Source organism: Lactuca serriola, chromosome 3 (genome assembly GCF_051521515.1).
Source record: "Lactuca serriola cultivar US96UC23 chromosome 3, Lser_US96UC23_V15, whole genome shotgun sequence".
Classification (NCBI taxonomy): domain Eukaryota; kingdom Viridiplantae; phylum Streptophyta; class Magnoliopsida; order Asterales; family Asteraceae; genus Lactuca; species Lactuca serriola.
The window spans coordinates 144,358,519-144,368,694 of NC_136410.1; positions in this window are offsets into that span (position 1 = coordinate 144,358,519).

Genomic DNA, 10,176 nt, shown 5'->3' on the forward strand with positions numbered 1-10,176 from the left:
GGTTACTTTGGAGACATGATTATAATTCCTTCAAGAATAAGATAGAGGTTCCTTCGGGGATAAGAGTATGATTCATTTGGGAACAATATGATAGTTCCTTATGGAACATAGATAGATGATCCCTTTAGGGATGCTGATAGATGATTCCTGCGGGAATTAAAGAGTGTATATGGTTAGAAAATATAAAGAAAAGGTTCAATGAATGGAACAAGGTAATGAATTTCTTTTAAGAACTTGGAAATAATCCACGAGGGGATTAAGAATAAGGCATCCATGAGGGATTCAAGGGAAGAAAGAAAATGGAAAAAGATCCACGATGGATTGAGATGAGAAGTATGAGATAAAACAAGAAGAGAAAGAGGTGAGCGTGTATAGAGTATAGGGAATAGTAGAGGAAAGATGAGATATGATAGAGTATGTGGAGAGTATGTGATGAGCCTGAAAAGAGACTAAGAAAGATAGAAGATATAGATGATTTGCAAGAATAGAAGTGAGTGATATTGAAGAAAAATAACAAAGGACAGAGTATGATAATGAGAGCATAGAATGCTAAGGTATGAGAAGAGATGGAAGAAAAGAGATAGATTTGATGAGATGGGAAACAATGATAGTTTATGCCATGAGAAGAAGAGTTTAGGATGTAGAGCATAAGATAGAAGAAAATCAGAAATATTAGGGTATGAAAGATGGAAAGAGTATAAAAACATGAAAACAGAAAGAATACAACTTACCAGACATTGTTATCTGATGTTGTAGAGATGTTTCATGTTTTGCAGGTTTAGGTAGTAGTAGTCGTGGTACCAGAAAAGAAGACATGATCACAAGGACTTAGAATGGGTAGTTAATTTAGTTGTATTTACTTGTTTGTTCTTTTTTGTTGAAAATTTATTGTAAACCTGTGATAATTTCTTGGGATTTAAAATGATTTTATTTTTGTGAGTTAATAGAATTCCACAAATATTTAGAAATAAGTATGATAATCACATTAGATATTAGTGTAGAAAATATGGGTCGTTACAACTACACCGACCTTTACTTCCAGAATCACATCCCGACCTCTAGTGCTTGAATCCTAACTGGTTCATCTCGTCCCAGATGTAGGCGAAACTTAACAACCGGTTCTTCCTATGATGAAAGAGAATGCTACAGAAAATATTTCACAAAGAAGTTGTAACACCCAAAGTTTTGAAGGCCAAGAAAGGAAAGAAAACCCTAAGTTTAGGGGACGACTCGGCGAGTCCAAGGAGGAACTCGGCGAGTCCGAGCGGGATCCGGGTCGAGGAGTAAGTGACCGACTCGACGAGTCGGCCAAGGAGACTCGGCGAGTCTGGTCTGTACGAGGAAAACCCTAAATTCGGGACTTGGGGCCTATTTAAGCATCTCATCCTCTCCCCTAGGGTTCCTTTGCAGTCTCTCTCACCCAGAAAACGAACCCTGAGCCTCCATTGTTGTGCATTCAAGCTTCCAAGCCATTTTGGGTGATTTGAAGGAAGAAGAAAGAGGGGAATCAGTGAAGCTTCAAGAATTGGCTTTAGATCTGGAGTTTGTGGAGCCTTTCTGAGGCATTTGAAGGTATTAAGTCGTTTCCCTTCCTTTAGATCTATTTTGGTTGTGAGTTTTGGGGCTTTTTAGCCATGATTAGTTGCCCATTTGAGTTAGAAGCCGGATCTGGAGTTGCTACTCCAGATCTAAGCATATTATGGTCTTGAGAAGCATAAAGTATCTGCCCCTGAGTTGATTATGGAGCCTCTTTGCCTTAAACCCTAGTTTATGGTGTATTTTGCCTAGATCTCCTTCTCTACACGTAAAGTTTGCAACTTTACGTGAGGAATAGGCTTGGGAAGGGTAGATCTACAGTTTGGAGTCCATGCATGACTCAAAAGTCCTCTGCATGTATGTAGACCTGAATGGAATCGACGAGTCCTTCGAGTGGACTCGACGAGTAGCAAGATGTGACAACCCAAAATTTCCATTTGTACGAACAATATCTATTCAATAGAAGCCAGTCCAGTTTCAGTGATTTTCAGACTTTTCCGAACAAGTTTCTGTACATTAGGGTTTACACTTCAGGAAATATCAGGAGAGTGGATGCTCCTGGGTTTGTGAAATTTGAACATTTCAAGTTTCATAATGTTACAGTCCAAGTTCAAGAATAAAAGTATTTTCTGTCAAAATATTTCAGGACTATAAATAGTTTTCTGAATTAAATTAATTCATTATTCACAATTCCAACTAGAGAAAAGCCATTTTCTCTCTGACAGATCTTCGGGTTTTTATCCCAGATTGTGAGTAACTCTTTCTAGTAGTGTTAGAATACTTATTAGATGCTTATAACATGATTTAGATGGATAAATCATTAGATCTAGGAGTTTACACCCCAAGGTGTTCTTGGGCGGTAAACTCCCGAAACGAAGCCAAAAACCGACACTTGTGTTATGATAAAGCCTTAGACTATTATGTATGCATGTTAGGGACAAGAAAACATACACAAATCACCCAAGATTGGGAGTTTACGGCCCAATACTCTCATAGGCCGTAAACTCCATATTCACACCCAAAATGGTGATTTGAGGACTTAAGGACTTAAGGCTTGTATCTAGGCTATTTTCCCAAGTAGTATAAGGTCTTAAACACATCAAATGACACAAACAAAAGTGAGTTTACGGCCCAAGTGAAGCTTAGGCCGTAAACTCCATATAAATGGACATAAAGGGTGTTTTCATTGCACCTAAAGCCCTAGACCTTTACAAGAAATTGTTCCACTTAAAATGAAGGACCAAAACTCACCAAAATCACTTATCAAAGTGAGTTTACGGCCAAGAGAATGCTCTTGGGCCGTAAACTCAAAGGAATGGCACCAAAGTGTGCCTAGGGTCCTCATTTGCCTTAAACAATTATCTAGAACATGTCCTTCAAAAGCAAGAGGCTTGAAAACAACAAAAACAACACCCCAAGGGAGTTTACGGCCGTAAACTCCAAGGGGAATGGCCTTGAGGCCGTAAACTCCTATTTGGAGTACTTCTAGACCTTAAACTCTTCCAAGGACTTAGCCACTAAGTTAGGATAATTCTAGAAAGCATTTGGGACTTCAAAACACACCAAACACACATGTTTGGGAGTTTACGGCCGTAAACTCAAGAGTTTACAACTGTAAACTCCATGTGTGATGGTTTATGGAGAGTAAACTCTCATATAGGGTTCTTTGGAAACCCTAAACACAAATACCCTGTCCCACAATAGCTTAAATGAAATCCTTAAGGCTTAAAACACTTATATAAAGTCTTAATTATGTTTAGGATGTCTTAAACATTGTCAATTAGTCATTTGAGTCTAATTGAGTGCATATATGTGTGATTATATGTTCATTAGGATCGTAGTGTGTGCACAAGTCCTCGCTTGACACCTAGCCATCCTATACCGTTCAGTTCATCCTAATCACCAACTACAGGTGAGTTCATACCCCTTAATCAATGTTTTAAAGGATTTTAAATGCTTTAATGGGGGGGGGGGAATACAAGTAGAAAACAATATGTTATTAAATCAATCTTATGTATTTTATAACTGTGTTTTCACTCAGTAGATTTCACATATTTCAAAAGGTGTCACATGAAATGGTTTTCTATCTTAAAATACTTGGATAATAGAAGTATTAGTTTTGAAATGTTTAATGACTTCAAGTCACTCTAAATTATTGTTCAAAACTCCTAGATATCTTGCAAAACCATTATTTTACCTTCTTGAATCAAACTATACTTATGCGCATATGTTCATTTATATGTTAGAGATTATAGTTTTCATCCTTCGTTCAGTTTCCCGCACCCTGGCGTATCGAGGGTGCATAAATCTACTTGAACAACCACATACTTTCCAGTTAGCTATCATAGGGATAGTCAGAAGATATCAAACAAGAGTCAGTTCATTCATGAGTCTATACTAATGCCTTACATGATACATGAGTACATGTACTTAGGATTATATGATACATGAATATGTTTACATATACTTACCTGTTACATGAACACACTTACATGAATACCATACGGGAACACTTCTTCATAGGTGCATTATCCTGTATTTACTTACCTTGGATACTTGTACTTAGAACTAAGAGGATGATTTATTAGTACTTACTGTGTAAATTGTCTTTCCTATCCCGGTTCAATGGGATGATTCGGCGGGACTTACCATTCCGAATCCCACTGATTAGCACCAGTGGTCGATGAACATCTACGGATGTCTAAGGTTGTCATTTATTTAGTAGTCAGTAACGGGACTAACCATCCCTCTGTCCACTGTTGCAACAGTGGATGAGATGTGAATCTTCGAAGGATCATTAGGTTGACGATCTACATTAAGAGATCGATACAGGGACTAACCCTCCCTCCACCCTGCTGCCGCTACAGAGGATGAGGGGACACTCTTCGGATGTTCCATAGGGACTATCTTTCGCTTCAGCGATGCCGTGTTGTCCTGGTAACCCAAGAAAATAACACTTACATGATTATATTTTCCCTGTTTACTTTATTTTGTGATTACTTTCACATAAACGAGGAGTTAGACTAAGTGCTCTAGTACTAGTCAATAGAAAGGAAAAACTATCATTATACTTACAGAACATTCGGGTCTTGGTAGAAGACTACACTTCATACATACAGAACATTCGGGTCTTGGTAGAAGACTACACTTCATACATACAAAACATTCGTGTCTTGGTAGAAGACTACACTTCATACTTAGAAAACATTCGGGTCTTGGTAGAAGACTACACTTCATACATACAGAACATTCGGGTCTTGGTAGAAGACTACACTTCATACATACAAAACATTCGTGTCTTGGTAGAAGACTACACTTCATACATACAGAACATTCGGGTCTTGGTAGAAGGCTACATTTCATACTTATAGAAAATAAGGGTTTTTCTAGGGATTTCATACTTACCTCAACATTTTCATTTAAAGGTTTACATGGCTTTCATAACAGATTTTCACAAACAAGGCAATGACACTTATATACTTATGAATTCACCAGCTTTAAAGCTGATACTCGCCTTCAAAATAACTTGTATTCTCAGGTCGTCAGTAGACAAGTATGGAGGCCAGGTTTTGAGAAGACGGAGCAGACAAGTCTCGTCTTTTATTTTGATTGTATATTTTTGGTGTCTTATTACAATGAAAGAACACACATGTATTAAACTTTACTTATAATGCAATGGATGATGTTGTTGCTTGTTTATTATATTACACTGTTGTGATACTGTACATGACGTCCTCCACCCCTGAACGTTTCCGCCGTTCGTGGTTTTGGGGTGTGACACAAGAAGATGAGGAGGAACTTGACGAGTGGGATGAACAACTCGTCGAGTCAGATGAAGTTGGGCATGAACTCGGCGAATTGGAAGAAAAACTCGGCGAGTTGGTTGAAGATTTCTTTGGACTCGGCGAGTCAGGTCGCGAAACCCCAAACCCTTCGAGTTGAGACTCGAATCAGTGAGTCGAGTGGAGACCCGGTGAGTGGAGCAGGTCAGGACTCGGAAATCGGTAGACTCGGCGAGTCATGGACTGACTCGGCGAGTCAAGTCGCGATTGGAAGGACTTTGAGCACATGAACTCGGCGAGTCAGTAGGTAGACTTGGTGAGTAGGGTTAACATGGAAGGTTGACTTTGACCAGGACTTTGACTTTGACCAGAGCTGACTTGGTTGTCTTCCGGGGGTCAATTAGACTAAGTGTTGCTTTGATATTGGTAGCTCGGGGAGCTAGTGGAGCAGGAGTTCAGAGAGTTGCCGGTCAGCAGCTAGTGGGATCATCAGCAAGTTCAGCCAGTGCAGGTGAGTTTCCCTTTGTATGAATGGGTCTACGGCCACAATGCCGGCCCATGTAGTTATGAGTAGAAGACCCAGGGGTTAGCCCTAGGCACAATATGCCATTATGATATCCAGGACGAGGTCCAGTGATAGCGGGCGGGTTCCCAAGGAATGGTTTATGTGATAGTTTATACTTGTGGTCTGTGTGATACTTGTATGTTCCTGTTAGGGAGGTGAGTGTGGGCGAGGTCCCGTATCTCACCAATAGCAGGGTGTGGATGGTGTTCCACATCTCATTAGCAGCAGATCAGGGGCGAGGCCCAAGTTAGGGAAAGAGTGAGTGTGGGCTGGGCCCGTATCTCACTATCAGTAGGAGCATGGACGGGGTTCCATGACTCATCAGTAGAGTTCGGTTGTTAGGACCGAAGGGTAGTCAGACACCCCAGATACGTCTGATAGTATGTGATGTCATGTTTACATGCTAGCATGATCTGTTAAATGAGTTAGAGGCAGTAGGGGAGATAGTCCCCCCAGGCTACTGGTCGATAGGGCCGAAGGGGCGGTCATGCCCAGCCATGCTAGATAGATTATGTGATATATGTGTTATGTGGTAGTAGTAGGGGTGAAATAGTCCCCAGTACCTGGTCGAGAGGACCGAAGGGGAGGCAAGCTCCCAGAAATGATAGTCAGTATCTGGTCGAGAGGACCAAAGGGGAGGCAAGCACCCAGATATGCTAGTAAGTATTCGGTCGAGAGGACCAAAGGGGAGTCAAGCACCCAGATATGCTAGTCAGTATCCGGTCGAGAGGACCGAAGGGGAGGCAAGCTCCCATATATATTGGTCAGTATCCGGTCGAGAGGACCGAAGGGGTAGGTCGGGCACCCAGATATGCCTGACAATATATGTATGTTATGTGATTGTATGGTATGAGTTATGATGGGGGAACTCACTAAGCTTCGTACTTACGGTTTTCAGTTTTGGTTTCAGGTACTTCCGGTAGCGGATGAAGGAGCTCGGGATGATCGCATGACACACACCATATATTAGTCAGCCTGGGAAAGTTTCACTCTGATAACGTATATGTATTTTGGAAATTAATACCCTGATTATGTTTGGAATGGATGATTTTACTTTAAGTAATGTTTTATTAAAAGAAATTTTTAGTCTTGAATTTTGGGACGTTACAGAAGTGCCACCCTTTCCCATGTTCATCTTCTTACAAAGAGAGATAAAGAAAAATTAGAGGATAGAATGTGTCTTCATGTCTTAGATTCATCATTTTCTTCAACTATGTGAGGTATGGTTGTACCATTGTATGCATTTGTGAGGGACTAATACACCATCCAAGGTAAGTATTAAAGTTTATGAGAAATTCCCGATTGGCATTTTAACCAACACATGGCATAAAAAAACAAACTATCAAATTTAATGGTTAAGGTCATGTTAAATGTCCAAAAAATAATATAAATGCATATTGGCTCCAGAAATCAACTGTAGATGCGGACTTGGGGTGGTTAGTTAACTCCTCTGTGTGTGCGGAAACCCACAAAAGAAAATGATTTCCCTAAAAAATCAACTCATTTCTTTTGTCTTTGTGAAAATTATAGCCATCTTTCTTTTACCTTTCTTCTTAATCGACGCATGTCCTTTATCTCTCCTTTACTATTCGAATTATAGGTGGGTAGAAGATGATGCTCAGTGGTGGTTAGAAGATGGTAGTTGCGAGGAGGAGAAGACGAGGAATAGGGAAGGGTGAGGATCGATGTACAAGGAAGAAGGGAAAAAGGAAAAAGGAAGTGAGTCTAAGATCCTTATTATACAATGATGAAGTACCTCAAACCCACTTATTGTCGATCGCTACTCACTCGTGCCCTTCCGCAGCCCTATTGAAAATACCCAATACCGAATTACCCGCCTGATTTTTTCGGGTATCAGGTGAATCGGGTCGGGTAAATTGAGGATCGGGTTAATTTTTTCGGGTATTCGAGTAACCTGATTTCTTTTTAGGTCGGGTATAGGGTATGTTTGTTGGGTTTCATGTATACCTGAATTATTTAAAAAATTCCTTTTCTTTGTATAGCAAATAATGATGATAATAATATTTTTGGTCTCCAAAAGCATAACCTAATAAATATTATTAAATAAAGAAGTTGATTTCAAATTCAAAGATTTGCCCTAAGTTCTTCTGGTTGTCACACAAAACTTTGCACTTCTGAGTTTAATTATTTGTATATTGAAGTTTCTATCCAATGACAAGAAGCACCAGATGTTGGAACCGAGTCCAGAATTTTCTGTTAGAAATGAAGTCTGTATGTACAACTCTCTATTACAAGTAATACTAAAACATATTTCTATCAAAAGTTGAACTTTTACTATTTTTATAGTTTCAAGAGTGTGTATAACATTGTTAATGGACTGTGCTTTTACCATAAGCAAAAAGGAGCATATATGTCACGTGAAAAAATAATGATTTGTACATATACATATTGCATGTTGTGCAAATATATATATATATATATATATATATATATATATATATATATATATATATATATATATATATATATATATATATATATATATATATATGGAAACTATAATCTAATTATTAGGAAGAAACTGTGATGAAGAAACAAACAAGAATGACCAAATACAAATGATCTTTATTTCTTGATGAGATTGTAGGAGAAGAGAGTGCAAAGATGATTCAGTGGCCAAAACTCAAAAACTGGAATCTGAAAATCTTACTGTTGTTCTAACTCAAAATGGTCGAAAGTTATTTAAATGACTTTTTCCTTATTAATTAGAATGGTCGAAAGTTATCTCAATGTAAAGTTTGAGTAACTTCGTTTATGCATCGTTTGTTTATATAAATAAGACTAATAGAGCACGACATATTTATTTCATTAAATTTATTTTCAGGTGTCATTTAAAAATAATTATATATTTCGGGTAATACCCGAATTATCCAAACCCGACCCATTACCCGAATTTAATTTGGGACGGGTAACGAGTATTTTTTTTTTAATATGAAAAACCCGAATTACCCGAAACCCAAAAAAATTACCCGATCAACACCCTACCCTCCCGTCTTCACTTCAACAATCTTGTGTACAAAATCATTGAATTTTTTCCTCAGGATGGACAATTTTTTTTTTTTTTTTTTGTAAATCCAAAAGGGGATCATTGACTTCGTTTAATTCCAATGAACTTAATCACTGATCTGTTGAATTGAAGGATTGTTAGATATTTATATAGATAGAAATGAAGAAGAAGGAGACGATAGGGGATGGGGTTAGGGTAAGGTTGAGGTGGGTGGGGTAGTGTGGGTGTTTATTGTTCTTTTTTTTATTATTTTGAAAGTAAAACTATATAAAAGAAAAAAAATGAAATTGAAGAAGGGTATAATAGTAATTTTAGATTAATTTTTTAATAATATGAAACCACATGGATGAACCATACAAGATTTAGAAACCACAAGATGTTCATCAAAAAAAAAAAAATTAACAGGGACTAAAGTTATGACATTTGGTAAACCATAGGGACCATTTACATAATTTTTTTTTTCGGTTTCCAATTTCACATAAAATTACTATTTTATATTTTCTATTTTTTTTTGAAACCGGTGGATGTGTTAAAATCACTAACAAGGCGTTAAAAAATTAAAGAGCACAAAGGTTAAGGTATTTACATTTTGAGTAAATTACAGAAATCGTCCATATGGTTTGGTCAAAGTTGCAAGTTTGGTCCTTAACTTTTTTTTTTGCACTCGGATCGTCCCTGTGGTTTGATTTTATTGCGTTTTTCGTCCCTTACGTACATAAAGTTAGAGACTAAGTGTGCAATTTTGACCAAATCATAGCGACGAAAAACGCAACAAAATCAAACCACATGGACGATCCGAGTGCAAAAAAACGTTAGGGACCAAACATACAATTTTTACCAAACCATAGGGACGATTTCAGTAATTTACTCTTAATAATATTACCAACTCTTGTATTTAATTGGAGAAACGTACAAAGTACTTCTCATGATGACACCCACAACGATGCCTTGGAAGAACATAGAGAGTAAGTTATCAGCAAGCAATATAAAAGTACTTAGAGGATCTTTGGGTGTTCATATAAAAATGACTTTTTTAACTTATTGACTTCTTGAAGAATCAGTAAGTTAAAAAAATGTTTGGATATCTAATATGGACTTTTAAAACAACTTTTTGTTTACCCTTTGAACATGAGCTTTTAAAAAGTAACAATTTTTGACTTTTTGAAATGACTTATAACTTATTAAAATAGAAAACAAACACATGACAATTTTAAGCCAAATAATTTTTAACTTACTGATTTATTGACTTTTATCATTAAAAACTA